Source organism: Schistocerca gregaria, chromosome 11 (genome assembly GCF_023897955.1).
Source record: "Schistocerca gregaria isolate iqSchGreg1 chromosome 11, iqSchGreg1.2, whole genome shotgun sequence".
Lineage (NCBI taxonomy): Eukaryota > Metazoa > Arthropoda > Insecta > Orthoptera > Acrididae > Schistocerca > Schistocerca gregaria.
In genome coordinates, this window is record NC_064930.1 from 94,590,894 (window position 1) to 94,618,062 (window position 27,169).

Here is a 27,169-nt window from a genome sequence, read left to right on the forward strand (position 1 = left end):
CTGCAGCGCCTAGAACCGCACAGCCACTCTGGCCGGCTATTCGTTACAGGCATTTTAGGTCTGATTGTTTGCCAAATCTAGTGGATGTTGAGTGAATTTATGGGTGTCTTCCCTCGCGACTTGACCCGACGCAATCCATGCCCGAGGCAGGATTCGAACCTGCGACCGTAGCGGTCGCTCGGCTCCAGACTGCAGCGCCTAGAACCGCACAGCCACTCTGGCCGGCTATTCATTACAGGCATTTTAGGTCTGATTGTTTGCCAAATCTAGTGGATGTTGAGTGAATTTATGGGTGTCTTCCCTCGCGACTCGACCCAACGCAATCCATGCCCGAGGCAGGATTCGAACCTGCGACCGTAGCGGTCGCTCGGCTCCAGACTGCAGCGCCTAGAACCGCACAGCCACTCTGGCCGGCTATTCGTTACAGGCATTTTAGGTCTGATTGTTTGCCAAATCTAGTGGATGTTGAGTGAATTTATGGGTGTCTTCCCTCGCGACTCGACCCGATGCAATCCATGCCTGAGGCAGGATTCGAACCTGCAACCGTAGCGGTCGCTCGGCTCCAGACTGTAGCGCCTAGAACCGCACAGCCACTCTGGCCAGCTATTCATTACAGGCATTTTAGGTATGATTGTTTGCCAAATCTAGTGGATGTTGAGTGAATTTATGGGTGTCTTCCTCGCGACTCGACCCGACGCAATCCATGCCTGAGACAGGATTCGAACCTGCGACCGTAGCGGTCGCTCGGCTCCAGACTGCAGCGCCTAGAACCCGACAGCCACTCTGGCCGGCTATTCATTACAGGCATTTTAGGTTTCATTGTTTGCCAAATCTAGTGGATGTTGAGTGAATTTATGGATGTCTTCCCTCGCGACTCGACCCGACACATGCCTTACCACTAAAATCCTCCTTATTTCCTTCTGTAGTGTGGTTGTCGCAACAAACACCGTGAAAATCGTTATTTTTTGTTTACTGAGTATGTTTTCTGAGCATGACAAAACAAAAGAGCTCAATGATAACCACTCTACAACATGTTACGAACCCATGCCCTATATAAATAATTCACTGCCCAATACAAATCCATAACGCATTCAAAGATGTGAAAATTACCCAACTATCAGTTTAATAAGTCACAGCTGCAAAATATTAACGCGAATTCTTTACATACGAATGGAAAAACTGGTAGAAGCCGACCTCGGAGAAGATCAGTTTGGATTCCGCAGCAATGTTGGAACTCGTGCGGCAATACTGACCCTACGACTTATCTTAGAAAATAGATTAAGGAAAGGCAAACCTACATTTCTAGCATTTGTAGACTTAGAGAAAGCTTTCGACAATGTTGACTGGAATACTCTCTTTCAAATTCTAAAGGTGGCAGGGGTAAAATACAGGGAGCGAAAGGCTATTTACAATTTGTACAGAAACTAGAGTTGAGGGGCATGAAAGGGAAGCAGTGGTTGAGAAGGGAGTGAGACAGGGTTGTAGCCTCTCCCCGATGTTATTCAATCTGTATATTGAGCAAGCAGTAAAGGAAGCAAAAGAATAATTTGGAGTAGGTATTAAAATCCACGGAGAAGAAATAAAAACTTTGAGGTTCGCCGATGACATTGTAATTCTGTCAGAGACAGAAAAGGACTTGGAAGAGCAGCTGAACGGAATGGACAGTGTCTTGAAAGGAGGATATAAGATAAACATCAACAAAAGCAAAACGAGGATAATGGAATGTAGTCGAATTAAGTCTGGTGATGCTGAGGGAATTAGATTAGGAAATGAGACACTTAAAGTAGTAAAAGAGTTCTGCTATTTGGGGAGCAAAATAACTGATGATGGTCGAAGTAGAGAGGATATAAAATGTAGACTGGCAATGGGAAGGAAAGCGTTTCTGAAGAATAGAAATTTGTTAACATCGAGTATAGATTTAAGTGTCAGGAAGGCGTTTCTGAATGTATTTGTATGGAATGTAGCCACGTATGGAAGTGAAACATGGACGATAAATAGTTTAGACAAGAAGAGAATAGAAGCTTTCGAAATGTGGTGCTACAGAAGAATGCTGAAGATTAGATGGGTAGATCACATAACTACACTCCTGGAAATTGAAATAAGAACACCGTGAATTCATTGTCCCAGGAAGGGGAAACTTTATTGACACATTCCTGGGGTCAGATACATCACATGACCACACTGACAGAACCACAGGCACATAGACACTGGCAACAGAGCATGCACAATGTCGGCACTAGTATAGTGTATATCCACCTTTCGCAGCAATGCAGGCTGCTATTCTCCCATGGAGACGATCGTAGAGATGCTGGATGTAGTCCTGTGGAACGGCTTGCCATGCCATTTCCACCTGGCGCCTCAGTTGGACCAGCGTTCGTGCTGGACGTGCAGACCGCGTGAGACGACGCCTCATCCAGTCCCAAACAGGCTCAATGGGGGACAGATCCGGAGATCTTGCTGGCCAGGGTAGTTGACTTATACCTTCTAGAGCACGTTTGGTGGCACGGGATACATGCGGACGTGCATTGTCCTGTTGGAACAGCAAGTTCCCTTGCCGGTCTAGGAATGGTAGAACGATGGGTTCGATGACGGTTTGGATGTACCGTGCACTATTCAGTGTCCCCTCGACGATCACCAGAGGTGTACGGCCAGTGTAGGAGATCGCTCCCCACACCATGATGCCGGGTGTTGGCCCTGTGTGCCTCGGTCGTATGCAGTCCTGATTGTGGCGCTCACCTGCACGGCGCCAAACACGCATACGACCATCATTGGCACCAAGGCAGAAGCGACTCTCATCGCTGAAGACGATACGTCTCCATTCGTCCCTCCATTTACGCCTGTCGCGACACCACTGGAGGCAGGCTGCACGGTGTTGGGGCGTGAGCGGAGACGGCCTAACGGTGTGCGGGACTGTAACCCAGCTTCATGGAGACGGTTGCGAATGGTCCTCGCCGATACCCCAGGAGCAACAGTATCCCTAATTTGCTGGGAAGTGGCGGTGCGGTCCCCTTCGGCACTGCGTAGGATCCTAAGGTCTTGGCGTGCATCCGTGCGTCGCTGCGGTCCGGTCCCAGGTCGACGGGCACGTGCACCTTCCGCCGACCACTGGCGACAACATCGATGTACTGTGGAGGCCTCACGCCCCACGTGTTGAGCAATTCGGTGGTACGTCCACCCGGCCTCCCGCAAGCCCACTATACGCCCTCGCTCAAAGTCCGTCAACTGCACATACGGTTCACGTCCACGCTGTCGCGGCATGCTACCAGTGTTAAAGAGTGCGATGGAGCTCCGTATGCCACGGTAAACTGGCTGACACTGACGGCGGCGGTGCACAAATGCTGCGCAGCTAGCGCCATTCGACGGCCAACACCGCGGTTCCTGGTGTGTCCGCTGTGCCGTGCGTGTGATCATTGCTTGTATAGCCCTCTCGCAGTGTCCGGAGCAACTGTGGTGGGTCTGACACACCGGTGTCAATGTGTTCTTTTTTCCATTTCCAGGAATATGGAGGTATTGAATAGAATTGTGGAAAAGAGGAGTTTGTGGTACAACTTGACTAGAAGAAGGGATCGGTTGGTAGGACATGTTCTGAGGCATCAAGGGATCACCACTTTAATATTGGAGGGCAGCGTGGAGGGTAAAAATCGTAGAGGGAGACCAAGAGATGAATACACTAAGCAGATTCAGAAGGATGTAGGCTGCAGTAGGTACTGGGAGATGAAGAAGCTTGCACAGGATAGAGTAGCATGGAGAGCTGCATCAAGCCAGTCTCAGGACTGAAGACCACAACAACAACAACTACTTCATTAACCGGTAGAGTGTCGATTTTCCCCCTGGTTGTGAACCAGTAGTTAATGAAATTCCACGTTAACTGAGGACTGACTAGATCAGGAAATGGAGCGTCCCCAGCTAAATATAGAAAGGGCACGATAAACCGAGTGTTGGCTCGAGAGGTGGTGAAGAATGTCTACCGGAGAAGAATAAGATAAGATAAAGCAATTAATGACGTGGTCACCCCTCTATGAGCACAGCAGATTGATACACCATTACGTGGTGTTGATCTTTTTTTAACAATTAACGAATGTTTCACCTTGTTGGGAGTGGGAGTTAAGGCACTAAAAATATCCTTTGGGTAAAGGACTAACGTACTTTCATCCGCCCACATAAGTAAAACCTACAGCAACGGTACACGTTCACGTTATTTTAAAATGACATAAATTAATTACTTATTTTGTTCAGTTTCTTTAAATGACTGGCAGCTATTGTCAGATAGTTAACAGTGATGAGCTGCCATTTAAGTCTTCATATCATGTTCTTGTGAGAAGGAAACCAATACCAAATTTTCAAAGCCAAGGTTGTAGTCTGGAATGCGAGAGAGAATTTACTTATTTCTTTTAACTACAATTTTGATCATAATTAAGTGAGAATTTACTTTTTCCTATTTGATTATTTCTTGAAGAGTACCTTAAACAGTGTACTAAACTTCTTTTGAATTTACACTTCTGGAAAAAAATTGTGTACACTTTTAGAGGTATTAAGATTTATTGTTGCAGCAGTGTATATGGAGAAAACGAAATGATTGTATTTAGAGTTCAATCACAAAAGCGGTTCTGTGGTACCAGATATGGACCTTTGCTGAAACACCCATAGCAGTACAGGTGTAGCCTGCACAGGCGTCAGTGCAGGCATTGACTCGGGCATCAAGTGGCGAATACTGTCCTGAGATACGTTGCTCCACGCTTGCTCGACCTGTTCGCGTAGTTACGTAGGAGTCGCCGGTCGACGAGTCACACGTGCTCAATTAAAGGCATGTCCAGAAGTCGTGCTGGCTGGGGAAGCTGCTGCACGGCTTTCAGGGAAAGTTGAGTTTCACGAGCAATGTATGGGCTAGCGTTATCCTGTTGGAACAACACATCGCGTTATCCTGTTAGAATAACACATCACATTCCTATTGCAAGACTGGCAAAAGAATGGGTCTAACAATATACTGCACATACCAAGTGCTGGTTAGCGTCCTCTTCATAAATAGCAAACGTGAACCAGAGTTGTACCTTGCCGAAATGCAGACCGTAAGGCTCGGGTCAGGGGCAGTATGTTTCGGATGAACGCACTCTAGGAGCAGCACTCACCATGTCTTTGTTGCACACACAAACACCCGTCACTCACGTGCAGGCGAAGTCTGCTTTCATCGCTGAAGACCACCGTGCGCCATTCCGAGTGACCCTCTGACATCACTAGTCGAGCTGTGCCCGTAGATGTGTGGAAGACGGGCTAGAGACGTGTGTGCCCACAGTCCCTATGATAATAACCCGTTTGCAACTAATCGTATTGAGATGACTGGGCTCGAGAGCCCTCTTACCTCTGCTGTGGTAGCTGTACGGTCTGCCACTGCTGCCCTCACAATACTGCAACCCTGGCGGGTGCTGCGTCCAGAACCTCGTCTACAGGTGTGAGAATGTTCACGTGACCGCTGATACCACCGCCTTTGCACAACTGACGCAGCACGTCCAACTCGTGTGGAAATTCTCCGGAAGGACCATCCCGTCACTCGCAAGGCCACAATCTTATCCCATTCAAACTCCATCAGTTGGTTGTAGGAAACACGAGTGCATCTCCTTAGTGTGGTAGGCTGCTTTCTTCACACATCTGCACCACACTGAGCCTTCTGGCTGAGTGCTCCCCATTATATATGGCGCACTGGTAGCTATGCCACTACGCTATCTGTTGACGGGAGACATTCAAACCATTGTCAGTACATCAACTATCCCTCATGTCTTCAGCATCAATGTCAGCTTTCCAGGTGTACTAATTTTTTTTCAGCAGTGTAGTTCGGAACCTATCGACTGAAATCACAGGTTTATTGTAAATCACAAGTACGAAAACTCGATAAATAGTACAATTCTCAAGCCTGTCAATTCAACTAAGTACCTGGGTGTTAAAATTACGAACAATTCCAGTTGGAAAGACCACATAGATAATATTGTGGGGAAGGCGAGCCAAAGGTTGCGTTTCATTGGCAGGACACTTAGAAGATGCAACAAGTCCACTAAAGAGACAGCTTACACTACACTCGTTCGTCCTCTGGTAGAATACTGCTGCGTGGTGTGGGATCCTTACCAGGTGGGATTGATAGAGGACATCGAAGGGGTACAAAAAAGGGCAGCTCGTTTTGTATTATCACGTAATAGGGGAGAGAGTGTGGCAGATATGATACGCGAGTTGGGATGGAAGTCATTAAAGCAAAGACGTTTTTCGGCGCGGCGAGATGTTTTTACTAAATTTCAGTCACCAACTTTCTCTTCCAAATGCGAAAATATTTTGATGAGCCCAACCTACATACGTAGGAATGATCATCAAAATAAAATAAGAGAAATCAGAGCTCGAACATAAAGGTTTAGGTGTTCGTTTTTCCCGCGCGTTGTTAGGGAGTGGAATGGTAGAGAGGTAGTATGATTGTGGTTCGATGAACCCTCTGCCAAGCACTTAAATGTGAATTGCAGAGTAGTCATGTAGATGTAGATGTAGGTGTAGGTGTAAATTATAGCCTCAAAAACTAGTTTGTTCAGGTGTGGAGGATGTGGTGTATCTTATCCTTAAAGTTGCTTTAGCATATCTTTTTTCCCTTACCATCTGTGCCCATCCTGTCTGCCTCTCCCCCATGCTCACGTACTTTGGACTCACCATTGATCGTCATCTCACCTGGATCCCTCATCTCCGCTCAATCTAATAAGAAGCCCACAACCACCTCTGTCTCCTTAAACTCCTCTCTGGCTGGACATGGGTTTTGAACCCCTCTACCATCCTCCAAACCTATATTCTCCCGCGTCCAGCCAACCTGATTTGGGTTTTCTGTGATTTCCCTAAATCGCGTCAGGCAAGTGCCGGAATGGTTCCTTAGAAAGGGCACGGCCGATTTCCTTCCCCATCCTTCCTTAATCGAAGCTTGTGCTCCATCTCTAATGACCTCATTGTCGATGGGACGTTAAAAAGTAATCTCCTATCTCCTCCTCCTATAAATTCTTCCTCTGTTACGCCAGTCCCACCTGGATATGCCTCCCCCCACCCCCTAATTCTATACGTCCCTCCCGATCCCCAAGTGCACTCTGCCTCTTAAGCCCCACATGGATCCTCTATGTCCTGATTCCTTTCCCCCATCTCCTCCTTTTCCTCGAACATATCTAATTCCTCTACACCTCCTGCAGACTCGGTTCCCCCGCATCCCGTGGTTGCTCCTCTCTACTACCCCACCCCCATTGACGCACCTACATTGTTGTGTCCCACCTACCCTCCACCTCTACACCATCTCCTTTCCCAAGGTGACTTCCGTCAATTCCCCCTTCTGGATGATGCCCTCTCTCCTTCCATTTATCCCTCCTACCTACTCTGATCCAAACCTCCCCCTCCCTTCCTCTGTCCTTTTCCCAGGCTCCCTCTTCTCCCCTCTTCCCTCCTGTTTTTCCACACCTATCCTCTCTTTGACTCCATTCTCTCCCCTGAGTCTTTTTGCTTTCCCCTCCTCTGCCTTCCCCACTCTTCCTCGCGTCTGCCCTGCCCCCCTCCTCTCCCTCGATTGGCTCCCCCCCTTTTTGCTTTTCCTCTCCTCCCCCGTTTGTCTCCTTAGTCTGTGGTGTGTTATCTTCATGTCTATTCTATAGTGTTCAGTGTTGTGCATCCCCTTTTTTAATTGTTGCGGTCAGAAACCATACTATCGCTAGGTGTGTTTTTTATCTCTTGCGAACAAAAAACAGTCCTTCGCCATGATTTTTAATTGTGCCTGTCTAATTACTTTGTGTCTTCATTAGCATCGTCAACCCTACGTTTTTATGTATCAACTTCTACAACTTTCCGCCATTTTACAGTATATCAAAAGCCGCCGTTTTATCGCCTGTTTTTTTTTTTTGTTTGTTTTCTTCTCATCGTGTTTTTTAACTCTTCTGTAGGCTGTAGAGCGGCATATTAAGCTGCTGCCAGCTGAATCGAAATTCAATAAATGAAAAAAAAGCGTATCTTTTTTCAACTTGTGGTGGGTTGACATTAGCTGCCTACAAATTATTAATATTGCTTACTCACGCTTTAATGCCAGGAGGGTGGTAATTATGTTTCTGTTACATGAACTGGTTTTCAAATGGGGAATACGTGTTTCCAGTTTTTAGTGTTTTAGGTGTTCGCAGTATCTTATTCTAAGCTCCGTGCTTACCCTCCACACGTACACTGAGCGACAGCCACTGCAACTGGAGTGACTGCATCTGCACAACGCCTGTGAAACACTTTCGGACAGCGAAAGCTAATTTCGAATGCTCGTAGACGTGCGATTCGAGTTCTGTTAAAAAAAAAGGGTTCTCACATTACAGATGCAGTTCTGACTCGTGTAAAACTGAAGAGAAACATGGGTATCGGGTATCTGGAGATTGCATCTTTCCAATATTTACGCGACCAGCACGTTCTGGAAAGTATAGTTTCAAAATATTCGTGCGATGTGTTGGGTGCCCTAAAGACTAATTTAAAAGCTAATATTTTTAGTCTTGCGCACCAAACATTACAAAATGTGAAACCTTATTACTTGCTTTCTCAAATCCATAAGGTAGGTGTTTAAAGAGTATTGAAGTTTCCAGCACCAGAATCTAATTTTCTAAATATACTGCTAGTATTGCATTAACTCTGGAATAAAGTGAGCTTATGTGAAACAGCATATCATCTTTCATTAATTAAATAATACTTGTTTACTCACACAGAAATTGTATCCATGCATCATATAATAGAAACATCTACTTTCATCACGTAAATTAACCATTATGTGCTCATAATCTCTGAATGGCAAAACCTTTATACCCTGAAGTCCCATATATGCCATTGCAGCATAATGAACCGTCCTTGGAACAACACGTTTTGCAGAGATCCTTAATGCGGTGCACCGAGCGAGGTGGCGCAGTGGTTAGCGCACTGGACTCGCATTCGGGAGGACGACGGTTCAATCCCGTCTCCGGCCATCCTGATTTAGGTTTTCCGTGATTTCACTAAATCGCTTCAGGCAAATGCCGGGATGGTTCCTTTGAAAGGGCGCGCCCGATTTCCTTCCCAATCCTTCCCTCACCCGAGCTTGCGCTCCGTCTCTAATGACCTCGTTGTCGACGGGACGTTAAACACTAATCTCCTCCTTCTTAATGTGGTGCGTCACTGAAACATCGTATTTTCGTAAAACATACGTAAAAATACACTCCTGGAAATGGAAAATAGAACACATTGACACCGGTGTGTCAGACCCACCATACTTGCTCCGGACACTGCGAGAGGGCTGTACAAGCAATGATCACACGCACGGCACAGCGGACACACCAGGAACCGCGTAGTTGGCCGTCGAATGGCGCTAGCTGCGCAGCATTTGTGCACCGCCGCCGTCAGTGTCAGCCAGTTTGCCGTGGCATACGGAGCTCCATCGCAGTCTTTAACACTGGTAGCATGCCGCGACAGCGTGGACGTGAACCGTATGTGCAGTTGACGGACTTTGAGCGAGGGCGTATAGTGGGCATGCGGGAGGCCGGGTGGACGTACCGCCGAATTGCTCAACACGTGGGGCGTGAGGTCTCCACAGTACATCGATGTTGTCGCCAGTGGTCGGCGGAAGGTGCACGTGCCCGTCGACCTGGGACCGGACCGCAGCGACGTACGGATGCACGCCAAGACCGTAGGATCCTACGCAGTGCCGTAGGGGACCGCACCGCCACTTCCCAGCAAATTAGGGACACTGTTGCTCCTGGGGTATCGGCGAGGACCATTCGCAACCGTCTCCATGAAGCTGGGCTACGGTCCCGCACACCGTTAGGCCGTCTTCCGCTCACGCCCCAACATCGTGCAGCCCGCCTCCAGTGGTGTCGCGACAGGCGTGAATGGAGGGACGAATGGAGACGTGTCGTCTTCAGTGATGAGAGTCGCTTCTGCCTTGGTGCCAATGATGGTCGTATGCGTGTTTGGCTCCGTGCAGGTGAGCGCCACAATCAGGACTGCATACGACCTAGGCACACAGGGCCAACACCCGGCATCATGGTGTGGGGAGCGATCTCCTACACTGGCTGTACACCTCTGGTGATCGTCGAGGGGACACTGAATAGTGCACGGTACATCCAAACCGTCATCGAACCCATCGTTCTACCATTCCTAGACCGGAAAGGGAACTTGCTGTTCCAACAGGACAATGCACGTCCGCATGTATCCCGTGCCACCCAACGTGCTCTAGAAGGTGTAAGTCAACTACCCTGGCCAGCAAGATCTCCGGATCTGTCCCCCATTGAGCATGTTTGGGACTGGATGAAGTGTCGTCTCACGCGGTCTGCACGTCCAGCACGAACGCTGGTCCAACTGAGGCGCCAGGTGGAAATGGCATGGCAAGCCGTTCCACAGGACTTCATCCAGCATCTCTACGATCGTCTCCATGGGAGAATAGCAGCCTGCATTGCTGCGAAAGGTGAATATACACTGTACTAGTGCCGACATTGTGCATGCTCTGTTGCCTGTGTCTATGTGCCTGTGGTTCTGTCAGTGTGATCATGTGATGTATCTGACCCCAGGAATGTGTCAGTAAAGTTTCCCCTTCCTGGGACAATGAATTCACGGTGTTCTTATTTCAATTTCCAGGAGTGTATTAAGTTCACAGTGGAAACTGAAAAAGATGGTTCTTTGCCACTTTTAGATGTTTTGGTACGGCGCAAGAATGATGGCACACTTGGTCATTTGGCGTATAGGAAACCGACCCATACAGATTTGTATCTGCAAGCTACCAGTTGCCACCATCCAGCACAAACAATGGGTGTCCTTAAAACTTAAATCCACCGTGCCCATGCTATTTCTGACGTCGACAGTCTTCAAGCGGAATTGAAACACCTGCTAAAAGTATTCCTGATAAATGGCTTTTCATCTAAGCAAGTGAACAGAGCTATGCAGTTCTACAAACGACGCAACAAGGAAGAAGAAGAGGGCTTGAGGTCAACGGCTTATCTACCTTTGGGAACATCTCGTCACAGATAGGCAGAATATTGACGAAGCATCAAGTTAGAGTCATCTTTCGCCTCCTCCTAAAATATCATCACTGGTGGGATCCGTTAAGGATGGTTCAAATGGTTCAAATGGCTCTGAGCACTATGGGACTCAACTGCTGTGGTCATTAGTCCCCTAGAACTTAGAACTACTTAAACCTAACTAACCTAAGGACATCACACACATCCATGCCCGAGGCAGGATTCGAACCTGCGACCGTAGCATCGCACGCGTTAAGGATGACCTGGGCCTACGTAAATCACGTGTCTACAAGATTCCGTGTGATTGCGGCAAGTCATATACAGGGCAGACAACAAGAACGGTGCAGGAACGTATTGTGGAACACCAGCGGCATACCAGCCTTCTACAACCCACCAAGTCCGCAGTCGCTGAACATTGCACTTCTACTGGCCATTCAATGAACTACAATGACACAAAAATTGTGGCTCAAACATCAGCTTTCTGGAGTTCATTTATAAATGAATCCATAGAAATAAAATTGTCAGCGAGAGACTTATCAATCGAGATAGCGGTCACCAGTTAAATTCCGCTTGGAATCCCGTTGTAGGGAAACTTCGAGGTCAACGTAGTTATCGGTATAAAGATGAAGATTGATCTGATATCGAAATGACAAGTTTTCACCGCCGAGGGCGCAAGGGCAAACGCACGGAGTTGTAGACGCGCAGTGCAGGTGCAAAGCAGCCCGCTTTGGCTTTAAATAGCAGAGCTCGGCGCGTATTCGCCTTCGCGCGCTGGAGATCATCGTCATCAGTGTCTCGTGTGTGTGCCTTCGTTTTGTCTTCAGTGTCCTTCCGCCGTCACGCCACCACCGTTCACGTGTGCCGTCGCAGTCATCCGTGTTATGTGCGCTGTGTCACCAAGTGTTAGTGTTTTTCCTCATCCAGCGTGAACGGCTTCATGTTTACTGTTTTTTTGTATCTACATTTTTTGCCCGCCGTTTTTATTGTATTGTCTGTGCCACCTATATGTCATGTTACTGTACCGCTCAAGGCTGAAGAGCAGGGTGATATGCTGCTGCCAGCCCACCTTGTATTGAGGTGATTAAAATTACAATAAAGAAAAAAAAACGTATTCGCCAGTACTTTTCCAGCTGTACTCACCTGAAGATGGCCAGAAGACTTTGTGCCGAAATATCGTGGCAAGATGTTACTGGCTTACGGCAGCTCTCCCGTGTTTTTATGGAACAAACAGTACGCCGGGAAAATTTCAAACATCACAACGGCAGGTCCGTCTACGAGCGGCCAGCTGGCGGACGCACAGCCGAACGTCTCTTCTCGACCGTGGCTCGTCTCGCTGAACAGGCAGCCGTCGTTACAGCAGAATGGACTGCTTTTCGTACTGCGCCCGTGCAGAGCCGCCCACAACTCACCACACCAGCAGAGACCCCTAAAATTATCCGGAAGACTCGGAATAACGCGCCAGGCAACGACTCCATAAGCAACACCGATTTGAAACAGTGGCCCAGGAAACCAACTGTGCTCCTTACCCGAATTTTCAACAGCTGTCTTCTGCAGGGATATTTCCCTACGGCATGGAAGACGGCGCGAGTAGTTCCAATACCCAAGCCAGGTAAGGACCCAGCAGACCCCAACAGTTACCGGCCATTTAGCCTCTTGCCGACCCTCGGCAAGGTGCTCGAGAGAGTGCTGTCGAAGAGACTCCATGACACGCTTACAGCGCATGATGTTATACCGCCAGAACAATTCGGTTTCAAGGACGAGTTATCTGCCGAACTTCTACGGGTCACCGAACGGATACAAGAAGGATACAACAAGCAGCGCTTCACGGTTGGTGTCTTCCTTAACATAGAAAAAGCTTGCGATAAGGTGTGGCGGCCCACCCTATCGTCAAACTGCATCGCACTGCCCCTATTGCGGATTGCTACCTTAGACTCGTAGACAGCTTTCTGCAGGAAAGGAAACTGTATGTCCGAGTCGACGATAGAAAGTCCGAATTGAAACTGATCTCCGCGAGAATTCCGCAGGGCTCTGTTATTTCGCCTCTGCTTTTCAACTTATATATAAACGACATCCCAACAGTCCCCTTGTCACGGCGAGTTTTTATGCGGACGATACGGCCTTTCTGACAACTGGACCACACTTGGACCAGGCAAGCCGCGGTGGTCTCGCGGTTCTAGGCGCGCAGTCGGGAACCGTGCCACTACTACGGTCGCAGGTTCGAATCCTGCCTCGGGCATGGATGTGTGTGATGTCCTTAGGTTAGTTAGGTTTAAGTAGTTCTAAGTTCTAGGGGACTGATGACCACAGCAGTTGAGTCCCATAGTACTCAGAGCCATTTGAACCATTTTTGGAACTTGGACCAGCTAATCACTAGGATGCAACGGCAAGTTGCTGTAATGGAACGCTGAGCGCTGCAAAATAAGATAAACATCAACCCGACGAAGACGGCAGCAGTTCTGCGCGACAGACTCCAAATAGCTGACCAATTTATCCCATGGTCGCCGGGAGTGAAATATCTCGGTGTCTACCTCGACAAGAAATTACTCTTTACGCAGCATATTGACGACAAAAAGATGGCAGCCCAGAAGATGACCAGGTAATTTATTCTGTTCCTGAAGAGTAAGGATCGCAACCCTAAGACTAAACTCCAAATTGTATAAGGCAACGGTGGAACCCACAATGTTGTATGGCTCCATCTCGCGGGGAACTTCGTGCGTCTCCAACTACAACAAACGCCAAGCGCTGCAGAACATTTGCTATCGATGCATCACAGGAGCTCCATGGTGGACAAGAAACGTCGACGCCGGCACCGCACTCCACGAGACCACTATACAAGATAAGGTCCATGACAAGGCTCTACGCGTTTTTGACAAGATCGATGCCCTTTGGGACGAAGTTCGACAATTAGAGGCGGTAGGAACGGTAAACCCTGCTAGATGGCACAAGTATCGAGTACCGAAGTGAATAACGTTTCACCCCCCATAGGCAATCTGTCGTAACACGAGGAAGCAGTCACACATAACTGTCTTGACACATTTCACCCTCCACGGAAGATAGACTTCACCAACGACAGCAGGCTGAAGGACCCATTGCGTGCCCAAGCCTAACTGAATGTGAACTAAAGTGTTTTCCTTTTATCCTTACATCCCATCCTAGAAGAATAAGTCATCAAGCATGATCTCTTCAGTCCACACTACACACTATATACTAAAAAAATAAAAAATAAAAAAAATCGTCTCGCTGCAGCTTCGTAGACGTCATGTGGCTTCTATCATTCGCACGAGGCTGTTAGACGGGTGTTACCCCGTGCACCTATGTCAGGTGAAGATTATCACGTCTAAGGACTCGACGGCAGTAGTGGCTCTTAACCACGTCTTGCTGACACGTTGCAAGTACACGACTGCAAAATCAGACTTGTGTAAGAAATTGGTTGCGAGACGTTACCCCCTAACTATCAGTGTCCACCATTTTCATAACTATGACTGGCTCACAGATTATTTGAAAGCCAGTGACATCTAAGTTTAATTTGTGAGCCATTTTCAAGTGGCATCGGTCGGCTGCATAATCGGCTGTGGAATTTTGTGTTTTAATTTGCGTATGGAACAGTTGATCTGGTAGAGGAGGATAGTGAAGGTTCAAAGAATGTGGTATATAGAATGATAATACCTGAATGGTGAACAAAAGTGGCAGGGCGTAGAGAATAAGGAGGAGCTCAAGAGTATGTGGAAGGAGTATTTTGAAGAACTCCTGAACCCAAATGGAGACCTGGATGAGAAGAAACAAGTCGAGGAGAAAAAAGAGGAGGAACAGCAAACAGAAAATGACCTTACATGGGGAGACGTGGAAGAGGCACTGGGCAAGATGGAGGGAGGGAAGTCACCAGGGCCGGCCGCAGTGGCCGAACGGTTCTAGGCGCTAAAGTCTGGAACCGCGCGACCGCTATGGACGCAGGTTCGAATCCGGCCTCTGGCATGGATGTGTGTAATGTCCTTATGTTAGTTAGGTTCAAGTAGTTCTTAGTTCTAGGGGACTGATGACCTCAGAAGTTAAGTCCCACAGTGCTCAGAGCCATTTGAACCATTTGAAGCCACCAGGTCTGGATGAGCTAGGCGTAGAGATGGTGAGAGCAGCAGGAGAGGTGGGGATACAATTGCTATATCGAGTAATGAAAATCGTGTGCTGACAGATGATGATCCCAGAAGACTGGAAGAAGGGAATAATTGCCCCGATCTTTAAGAAGGGAAATAGGAAAGAGTGCAAGAACTATCGTGGGATAACAATGATGAGTCATTGTGCAAAGATTTTTGAGATAATTTTGGAAGCACCAATTCGGGCAAAATTAGAAGGAGTGATGGGAGAAGAGCAACATGGCTTCAGAAGAGGATGGTCCACGGTGGATCTAGATTTTGCTGTAAGACAATTGCAGGAACAGCATTATGAATATGGACTAGACCTACTAATGGCCTTCCTGGACATTGAAAAAGCGTTCGATTGTGTGCATAGAAGCAAAGTGTGGAAAGCCCTGGAGAACAGAGGAGTAGCAAAACAGATAAGGGAAATGTACCATGGAAGTGTGAGCTGTGTGAAAGTGGGAGGAGAGAGATCAGCTTGGACTGAACAGAAGAATGGCTTGAGGCAGGGAAGTGCACTTTCACCATTATTCTTCGCTGTAGTGATCCATGATATAATGAGTACAGTAGCACAAGTAATTGGTGAAAGTAAGATCAAAGCTAAGGTGTTTGCAAATGATCTAACGATTTGGGGGAATAATGAGGAGGAAGTACAAGAGCAGTTGGACGTATGGGAACGAATAGTTGAAGAAAATGGGATGAAATTTAGTCCAAGAGTTAGATGATTATCACAACAAGAATGAAAGAGAGAGGAACACCTGGAATAACAATTGGTGGGGAACGATAGAGGAGAGTGGATAGTTTCAAGTACCTAAAAAGCCTGATACAGGAAGATGGAAAAAAACGACAGAGAAGTACACGAGCAGGGGAGAAAAGCAGAAGCATTTCTGAAGAGTGTCGGAACCCTGATATGGAGCGAGGATGTACCCCGAGTGAGTAACAAGGTTGTATACTGGTTATACTATGTCCTGATCCTGCTATATGCATCCGAAACCTGGGTTGTGAAAGGAAGAGAGAAAAGCAGTATTGGAGTGACAAAGATAGACAGGTTAAGAAATGAGAGGATCAGAGAGTTAATGAAAGCGGAACCATTACAGGAGGAGATAGAGAAATCAAGCCTGAGATGGTATGGACAGGTTAAGAGAATGGAGGGGAAGAGGATACCCAGGAGGGTACATGAGATGAAACTGGAAGGGAAGAGACCAAGAGAAAAACTGAGAGTCAGATGGCTGGAAAGAGTGGATGAATGCATCCAGAAGAAAGGAGATGACTGGACCGAGGTGAAGACGGAGAGATGGTGACAATATGGGAGACGATGGAGAGGCGTATGTTCCAAACAGACCCGGCCAGAGGCTGGAAACTGTCCAAGATGATGATGATGAATTTGCGTACAGCCCTCTATTTGTACATAAAATTTTCATTACAGCTCTCTTGTGCACTTATGTCAGTGCTCTACTGCCACATACCGTTGATTATACTGTTTTTGTCATTTTGAGTTTTTCTTTCATTTCAACTCTGTGTGTCTGTATGCTCTAATTCTCACACAGTTATATGCTGATATTTGCAATTCTGTTCTTCAGCTATTGTTGTACATATTTTATGATGTGCAGTGTTTCTGTTTCCTTCAACATTTTGTCTTTTATATAAGAGACTATGCTCTTTTGTCATCATGTTGCTATATAGTGATATCTGGAATTCTATTCCAATGCCATTGTCATCATTGCTGTCCGTTGTCTGGTCTTTGTGTAATTGCGCTTTTATTTTACTTTAAGAGTGTGTCTGTGCTAACTTCGTCATTTTGCGCTATTCTACTCTTTTGCAATTATGTTTCTTTGGCACCTTATACCCGTTGTTGGCTGTACGATCTACATAACTCGAAGCCAAAATAAAGAAATTTTAAAAAAGCCAAAGGAGAGGGGGACGATTAACGGTCGCTTCTGACGCTGATAGATGGTGGGAGAAGGAAAGTGGCGTCACAGAGTCCAACGTTCTCAGATTTTGCGTCCCTCCATCTCACATTCGTAAAACTTGTCTGGTGATTCCAGTAACCGAGGATAGGGTCTACAGTACCGTTGCCGTTGCCTCTGTGGACACCACCCAACGCCGAAACCTGGCTACTGTTTATGTATTTGTGATTATTTAAGCTGTGCTCACAACCTGACCACCACCTCGGCAGGTCAGGACATACGAGTATCTGGGGGAAAAAAACGCTTAAAAGTCTTCGATATCACTGACAGTAATATGGCAGTATTTTGGGAAGGCAATGACGTTAATTCTAACCTTCTGCGGCATTGAGGAATTGGCAATACAGGCAGAGGTTTCTTTTTTTCATAAGATTACTCCTTGCACAAAAGAAATCCGGCCGGGGTGTCGAGCGGTTCTAGGCACTACAGTCTGGAACCGCACGACCGCTAAGGTCGCAGATTCGAATCCTGCCTCGGGCATGGATGTGTGTGATGTCCTTAGGTTAGTTAGCTGTAAGAAGTTCGAAGTTCTAGGGGACTGATGACCTCAGAAGTAAAGTCCCATAGTGCTCAGAGCCATTTCAGCCAATGGCGCCTTGGTTTGAGGATGACACGGCGGCCGGTCGGTTCTGTTGGGCCTCCAAGAATTTAGCGTGTTAGTAACAATGCGAAATAAATTTTATTTATTGTGTCTATCTGTGACATATAACGATTCAGTGAAATGTTTGTATTCTGGTAAATACTGTGTATGCGAAATAAATTTTATTTATTGTGTCTATCTGTGACATATAACGATTCAGTGAAATGTTTGTATTCTGGTAAATACTGTGTATGTCCCTACATATTGCAGATCCTTTCTCTCTCTCTCTCTCTCTCTCTCTCTCTCTCTCTCTCTCTCTCTCTCTCTCCCCCCCCCCCCCCCCCCCACATCCCTACATTTCCTACCTACATAACGTACGTGATGAAATGGGTGTTAACAAATGAAGTAAAATGAAATGACACCACACCTTTTATTAGGCACAAATACATATTTGTACCTGCGGCGGCAGCAGACATCATATCCTAATATATTATATAAACGGGAAAAATCATAAGTGGTGTCAATTGCTTGCCCCAAATTAGGAGATCACCATACCTGTCTAAAATATATAGTGTTTATGTAAAAAAAAATGGTATTGTTTCTGGTCCCTACATATTGCAGATCCTTTCTCTCTCTCTCTCTCTCTCTCTCTCCCTCTCTCTCTCTCTCCCCCCCCCCCCTACATCCATACATTTCCTACCTACATAACGTACGTGATGAAATGGGTGTTAACAAATGAAGTAAAATGAAATGACACCACACCTTTTATTAGGCACAAATACATATTTGTACCTGCGGCGGCAGCAGATATCATATCCTAATATATTATATAAACGGAAAAAAATCATAAGTGGTGTCAATTGCTTGCCCCAAATTAGGAGATAACCATACCTGTCTAAAATATATAGTGTTTATTTTAAAAAATGGTATTGTTTCTGAAAGGTGGCAGATTTGACTTAATTAAAAGCAGTCACCCGTATGAATAAGAATAACAAAATAATAATAATAATAATAAAATAACAAAAAAAACACCCTCAGATCTAGCAGCTCGCCTCTGAATTGCTTCGATGTCTTCCTTCAATCCGACGTGGTACGGATCCCTAGCACTCAAGCAGTACTCTAGAATAGGTCGTACCAGCGTCCAACACGCGGTCTTCTTTACTCTGTCCTAAATTTCTCCCAATAAACCGTCTTCCAATTAACAATGCCACCCCAAGAAAAAATGTTCACTCATACGCTTAATGTACCACATGATGGTTCTTTCTTTTTATGTTATTCTCCACACTATTCAGCTACATCATGTTAAAATATCTGGAAAGGACTTTTTAACAGGTAAAACATGCGTTTCGCTTCTTTTATTTGTGAAGTGGTCTGTATAAAAAAATGTCTTATGCAGTAGTTATAATATGCTACTATGATTTTGTATCTTTTGTTTTTCAGATTAGCTACAATTTTTGGAGCACAAATATCGAGGTGTCACATTATCTCGTTACTTGTGATTCCCAGTGACGATGTTGCGCGTCCAACTGGTAGATTTCCAGCGTTTTTTCACCCACATTTATTTATAAACACGTCACTTTTAATTTTATGGTCAAAATTTGTGTGTTTACTGAGTATATGTAGCTTTGCCAACTGTAGCTGTGTGTGTGTATCTTCCGTCTTTTGTTCGTGTTGTGTGTGTGGTTGGATATTTTTCGTCTGTTTTGCGTGTGTGTGTGTCTGTGTCTGTGTTTTGTTATGTGTCGTTCCTCGTGAGAGCAGCTTCTTTTAAAGTCGATATTTTGTGTGTGTGTGTGTGTATGTGTGTGTGAAAGAGAGAGAGAGAGAGAGAGAGAGAGAGAGAGAGAGAGAGAGAGAGAGAGAGAGAGAGAGAGTGAGTGAGTGAGAGAGAGAACGAGAAAGAAGGGAGAAGGAAGATTCATTAATCTGGTTAAGTTTCAGATTTCTGTTTGCTGCTGTTTTTGTAGCTAACATGGTCAGAAAGTTATTGCTTTCTTGCCATTAGTTACTTTCTTTCTCACTGCACAGGCTCAGGGCCGTCTTTAACCTATTGGAGGCTCTGGACCCATTAGATAATGGGGCCCCTATGACCTTGACAGAGCACTATTTTGTTATAATAGACAAAGAAACTAGATAAGCGAGGTTCTAGATATATTTTTATTTCTTTACTGTCAAATTAATTGAATAGATAATATAGCATTAGCCACAAAAGTAACTCTATTAGCATTCACAAGTTAGTGCTTAAAAATCTATGTTGACTGAAGTGGTACCCTTCTAGATTTGAGATGGGCAAAATCTGTATTTTTGAGCATATCACCCTCTATGGCCATCAGCGACAGACCGGTAAGTCTCTCTTGAAGAATTCTACTTCTTAATTCATTTTTTTATGCTTTTCAGTGTGGGGGAGGAGCAATCCGCACTGGAGTTGGTTACCATCGTGCTTAAAATGATTATCAATGCGATTTTTACATTTGGAAATGTGTCTCCAATTTTCTTTTCTTTCATTCAGAGCCATTTGAACCATCTCGTTATGACTTCCACTTCACTGCCAAGAGATGGTGTTTCCTTTGAAAATCTACCTTTTTTTTAGTTTTAGTGTTCTGAATATTCGTCGCAAACCTTTCCTGTTTTTCATTACAGTTCCCACTTCAAGAGCTTCATTTTCCCACAACATGTCCAAAAGAGATGGACTGGTGCAGTACCTATGCATATAAATGGAATGTCCTTTGCCAAAGTGCTGTGAACACAACCTTTTTACAAGGCCCTGGATACTATTGTCAACACTGCCTGCAGAACCTGTATATACATTACAGTTTAGATTATAACCAGTTGATGGTGGTGGTCGTGGTTAGTGTTTAACGTCCCGTCGACAACGAGGTCATTAGGGACGGAGCGCAAGCTCGGGTGAGGGAAGGATTGGGAAGGAAATCGGCCGTGCCCTTTCAGAGGAACCATCCCGGCATTTGCCTGAAACGATTTGGGGAAATCACGGAAAACCTAAATCAGGATGGCCGGAGACGGGATTGAACCGTCGTCCTCCCGAATGCGAGTCCAGTGTGCTAACCACTGCGCCACCTCACTCGGTACCAATTGATGAATCGCAGAGATCATACAATTTTATTCGATATTTATTGGGTTTGTTTTTCATGCATACTCTGAAGCTTGTTCTACCACGAAAGGGACACATTGCCTCATCTATTGTCAGATTCATGCCTGGATGAAAACTAATTTTGCTTTTATTCACAAAGAAATCAAAGAAAGGCCTCACTTTGTGAAGTGAGTCGTGCTTTTCTTCGCCTCTGCTAATGAACGTGGCATTGTCATTCAAGTGCAACATGGACAATGTACCGCAAAATCGATCGCGACTCAACAATTTATTCGCAAATCCTGTGTGCGTAAACGGGTCTGTTGACCAATAATCACTGATTTTCGGCAATTTGACGATGCACATATGCAAAATAATACTGAGCAGTAAATCTCTTGCAATTTTACTGCAGATCACTTATGCCAAACAGAGTTTATTTTCAGGCTACCTTTGCGTTTCATTGTCGTAGTAACTTTACCAGCGTACAGATTCGTTTCACTTTTGATGAGCTGAATATGGTCGTCATCAAAGAAATAACTAAAATATCGAAGCTCCTCAGTGAGCGCTGAAAAACGCGATGCTACACCGACTACTTCCTGGAAATCCGGCAGTGCTGGGCTATCGTCTACTTCCGAACAATCTTGCTCTTTGTGCTCAGTGAGGCACGCACGACCAGGTACCACAGATGGTGGCTGATGGTCTGTACCATTGCCGTCATAGAAAAAAAGTAACGCTAAGATTGGTACTAGAAGGTACTAAATGCAAGTGAGGTAATGAACATTACCCACAATACAAAATGCGGTAATAAACTCTTCACTTTATGAACAATAGACACATATACATACCTGAATCATCACTTGTACTTTCGTCTGGAGAGTACGAAACCCCTTCGTCAAAATCGTCAATTTCAGATCCCGCATCTCCATAAAGAATATCCTCCGTCAACTCGCGATCGTAAACACCTGTGAATGAACTGCAGGTAACTTCGCCTTTGCAGTGCTCACAACACCTCCCAGGATGAGATAGCCGATAAGTGCTTGCCTCTTGCGGAAGAAGAATGAAATACCTCCACATTAGTTGACGAAACTGCTTCGGAGACGTACTAAACGCGCTTACGGAGCCAAATAAAGGCTCGCCCGTACTGTATACGGGCGCCGTCGCCAACGCCAGGGCGGCCGCGCCCGTATGGCGTACGGCCACCGTGCTGTAAGTGTTAAGGCTCAACGGCCACTTGGCCGTCTTCTTCTTCTGTTCGAATGCACAAAGTGCCCGAACTCTTGCGGGAATCGGCAACGCGCCGCGAGTAAGTATAATGGGCGGTGGAACTGCGAATGTAGTGCGGGACAATACGCCGAGAAAGTGGGTTTCGCGGGAGGCGTGCCCTGCAGTGGCGCTATCCTCTGTGTCCTTGCTGGCTCAGACGGATGCCGGCTCGGTAACTCCACGTGTTTGGTCCGAGGGCTAGCTGCCCTCTGTAATAAAAAACTGAGTTAATGGATCAACTACGAACTGAAATGGGGGTCTTTCGACGTCCGCCCCGAACAGATACAACGAACAAAATGAGATTTTTTCTTAAAAAAAAAATGACCATGGATAGAGTGTCTGCCATGTAAGCAGGAGATCCCGGGTTCGAGTCCCGGTCGGGGCACACATTTTCACCCGTCCCCGTTGACATATGTCAACGTCTGTAAGCAGCTAGCGGTTGAAATTTCATAGTAATTATAGTTTTTAGTTTCTGACGTTGCCCATTATAGACAAATTGTAGTTCCTTTTATTCTGTAGAAGGTTGGGTTATCCAAACTGAAACCTAGGTAAATCTAGGTAAACATTGCAACTGACGCTGTTGTTGGTTTAAAATTAAAATTCATCGTAGATTGCTTAAGTGCTGGACTATTTTCCCGTGTTAAAATTATGTGATTTATGTGTATCCATTCACTATATCCACACACGGAGAGCATAAATTTACATCACAAGGGTTAAATAAGCAGCATGGAAAATAAAATACAGAGTTTTTGGAAGGCGAGTACAACAACCATTTTCTTTCGACGCTTTCATTGTTCTTTAATTTGCGAATAAATAATGCTCTGTTGACATACCTAGTTACTGATTTATTACCATCTTTCAGGGTTCTGGGTGCCTCGGGAAAGTCGGAATCTTTATTCTGAAAACATACACGTCCCTTACGAATTAAAACTTTGCAATTTCTTTCTGTAAAATTTTCAAGAAAATAATCGGCGGGATCATGCGATATTTCTTCTGGGCTGGAAAACTGCTGTTCAACTGACACAGTTGTCAGTGTTGGTGAAGTCATAGGGACGCTCACTTTCTGATTCAATCTCTTTTTCCTAAATTGGTAGAAATCTGGAATTGGTGTAGAACATGAACATTCAGAAACACTCGCAATTTGTGATCGACGCGACTCATCACATGGAAGATTTAGTATTTGATTCTGCTTACAGAAGTTTCTGCAGTAGTAGTAATAAAATATGCTGTTAATTTTGGCAAACTTTTCAGGCACTTCCTTCAGAGATATTGCTTTTCCCCTTTTCTGCAGATCCACTATGATATGATCATTTCGACATTTTAGGTTATAATTCAGAATTTATTTTTACAACGAAAATAGTCACAACACAAAACAAAAGAGGCAAACGACCGATTTAATCAAGAATACCACAGAGCCGAGTCTGTAACAATTACGAATAAAACAAACGTCACAAAGCAGCAGACAAATACAGGGGAATTCCCGATTGTGGAGTCGGTTTATTTGAGTCCGTCGGTCACGTTTAATCTTACATCGCTATTCGCTCCGTCTAGAACTGTGCACTGTGCAAAGCTAATAAGCAAGTGGGTATTGTAGTCAGTCATTATCGTTCGACTTTTTTTCGAAATAAATCTGTTTATCGGTAATAAATATCGGTATCTTTTGGTGATGTGGCAGGAACTAGGGGGCGGCTATCGACCTTGGGGTCCTGGGTACGTGCCCTGTGGGGAAAGCGGAGCCTGCAGACGGTTCTTCGAATGTGAAAGTTGTCTTTGTCTTGTAATGGCAGGAATTTTTCGTTGTGATTGTTCACTCGAACAGTTTCAATGTCTTGTTGAATGTTGGGCGGTTCATGTCCACGTTTTTTCAGGTGTTCAGCAAAGGTACAATGGGTATTTTCATATTTACAGCTTCTTACATGTTCTTTAATAACCAGTTTTGAAATTCCTGCCTGTCATTCCGAGATGTACTGATTCACATTGTTGGCACTCTGTTCCTTTGTATTTACTTGGTTTATCTCTTGTTTGTAAATGTGACGCTGGAATGTGTTTCCCGTTCTGTTTCTTTAATATATTTGCTATCCTATGTGTTGAATTCTGTTTGTATGTTGAAGTTTACCATATATTTCTTTTAGTCACGTGATGAATGTTACTGTTTTGTGTTTCCATGTGTGCTGTAGTATCTGTAGCGTTCTCTGGTGTTTATATTGCCCGCTTGTTTCCATTTTACTTTAGTTGCGTTTGGATTTTTTGGCTGAGTCTTTGTACTATATGGGTGTTGCAATCATTGTGGCTGTGAGTTGTATTGTTTGTAATTCTTTTTCTTAGTTTTCTTTGCTGAGTAGATGTTATTTAGCATGAGTAGTGCTGCTAATTTTTCATTTTGCAGGTGGCTGGATGAAGCGTGTACAATTGTATCTGTGGCTGTTGGCTTTTTGAAGATGTCAAATATGTACTTATTGCTGTTTCTCTCTATTGTTATATCCAAGATATGTGTTTCCTTGTGTGTTTCTTTTTACATGGTGAATTGAATATTATTATGTATATGCCTGTATGAAGTTTATCTATTTTCTCTGCCATACACATTATGTCACCCACTACCATCTCTCAAAATACGAAAAGGTGAGCCTGAGCCTGGGAACAGATTTGTTTCACAATATCGAAGGTGAAAAGTGCTCATAGCTCATACGTTATGCGTTTGAGAACTTACGTTTATTAGACGTTTTTCTTGCGATTGCCCTTATCAGAGATGTTCTGCGTCGCTATCCACGCAAAATCAACCATTTGGAGGAGCTCCTTCCTGCTGACCTGCCAGCAAGGCAAATGCGCGCTCTGGGATTTCTTAGGTTGGTTGGTTTGTTTGGGGGAAGAGACCAAATTGCGAGGTAATCAGTCTCATCGGATTAGGACAGGACGGGGAAGGAAGTTGGCCGTGCCCTTTCAGAGGAACCATCCTGGCATTTGCTTGGAGCGATTTAGGAAAATCACGGAAAACCTAAATCAGGATGGCCGGGCGCGGGATCGAACCGTCGTCCTCCCGAATGCGAGTCCAGTGTGCTAACCACTGCGCCACCTCGCCCGGTGGGATTTCTTACTCGCATGGAAGTCGTCAGTGAAGCGCCATGGAACATCCTGTGGACACACGAAGTCAATTTACACCTCTACCTACATGTCAATGTGCAAAACTGTAGAATATGGGCAACGGAGATTCCGCACACACGTCAGCCGGTACCAGTTCATTCCGCAAAGGTCACTGTGGGGTGCTGCTTGGTGGGCATCGTTTATCGTAGGGCTGTATTTTTTTTTCCGAGATGAGTCCTGCGGAACCTGGAACCTTCACTGGTAAACCTATGAGAGTATTTTGCTCGCCAAGGTCATTCCCAACCATTAACAACGTGGATGTGTGGATAGGATCATTTTTATGCAAGATGGCGCTTCTCCGCACATTGTACAGCTGCTGCATAGGTATTTCTGAAATGCTAGAATTATTAGCCGCCATTTTCCTACAGCCTTGTCATCCAGATCACCTGATCTCGATCCGTGAGACTTTTATCTGAAAGATGTTGCGTTCAGTGCTTCAGTTCTGAACGTAGCTGGGTTGAAGGCACACACTGCATAATACTTTTCATGTGGCCCCCAAGATACTGTAATCCGTTACGGAACATGCTGTTTCTAGATTTCAACTTGTGACAGAGAACTGTGGACATTATATTGAACATATCTTGCGCCAGTCTCAGGACTATTAGAAACCGATGTCATTTTATTTTTACGTGGTTTTTAGCCTCGTGACAAAAATCTATTTTTCCCTTCCAGTGTGGTACGAGGTTGCCGTGGTGAATGGGTTTGCCTGAGTAACAGTGCAACAACTGTTAACTGCCGAGCCTGTGCCATCACGAATGTTGATCAGTACAGATGGTGTAATGTGCAACTCAAAACACAGCGTCGGCCGCGGTGGCCGTGCGGTTCGGGCACTGCAGTCTGGAACCACGGGGCTGCTACGGTCGCACGTTCGAATACTGCCTCGGGCATGGATGTGTGTGATGTCCTTAGGTTAGTTAGGTTTAAGTAGTTCTAAGTTCTAGGGGACTTATGACCTAAGATGTTAAGTCCCATAGTGCTCAGAGCCATTTTTTTCAAAACACAGTCATTGTATTGAGATTCTCCTCTACTTATTAGCTAGCCCATTAACAGTAAAGACTCTTTCAGCACCATTCATCGGTAAAATTTTCGTTGTTGTTTCCATGACGTTTCCCTCTACTTCAATAACATCCTGTTCAAATTTGACCTTATACTGAGCAGTGCTTCTCTTTGTACTGCGTTCTGAAACTGGTATTCTAACTATGGATGAATTACAAACAAAAACCTTTCTCATAAAGTATTGTATCCATTACTGAAAACTAGTGATTGGAATAACTATAAACCGAAATACTTTATCCAGACGATTGCGCATCAACCAACTTAGACGAGACATACGGGCAGCCATAGTTGAACACCGGAACCAGCGATGGGCTGCGAAGCTGCGATCGTTTACGCCCGACCCGATGAACTTTAACTCCATCAGGTTCTTCACAAATAGACGAAGCCGGATACCGCCGTTGACAAATGATGACCGCACTGTGTACAAGTCGGAAGACAAGGCCAATATGCTGGCGGACGTTTTCGAAACGAACTTTCGACCGCTGGACGACGGAGTTGACCCCCAGCGGGTTGCAGACATTGAAAACGAAGTTACTACCATACTTCGTGCAGCCGACGACGACGTCGACAACGATGACGACCTCATCCCTCCAGTAACGCCTGCTGAAATCGACGCTGGCATCCGGGCCTTACCCACCAGCAAAGCACCTGGCTGCGACGACATCACGGGAAGGACTTTAAAACAACTCCCGTGGACCGCGATTGTGCACTTGGCAACCATCTTTAATTGGATTTTTGCTACGGGCAAGTACCCAGCAGCGTGGAAACATTCTATAGTGGTGGCTGTCCCGAAACCTGGGAAGAACCGACGACTACCCACCAGTTACAGACCGATAAGCTTGCTACCACACCTCAGTAAGCTCTTCGAAAGGCTCCTGTTGACGAGGCTCCATACCATCATGGACCACCTCCAAGTTCTGCCACCGGAGCAGTTTGGCTTCCGATCT

General features: G+C 45.6%; 1 protein-coding gene and 1 non-coding gene across 3 annotated transcripts in view; one reads left to right on the top strand and one right to left on the bottom strand.

Moving 5' to 3' along the window:
- The window catches only part of LOC126294960 (neprilysin-2-like), a 385,930-nt gene that overhangs the window by 271,014 nt on the left and 87,747 nt on the right, over window positions 1-27,169 (bottom strand). The window lies entirely within an intron of this gene.
- Trnaa-cgc (transfer RNA alanine (anticodon CGC)) lies at window positions 8,912-8,984 on the top strand. Its single transcript has one exon. It is a non-coding gene; the product is annotated as a tRNA-Ala (tRNA).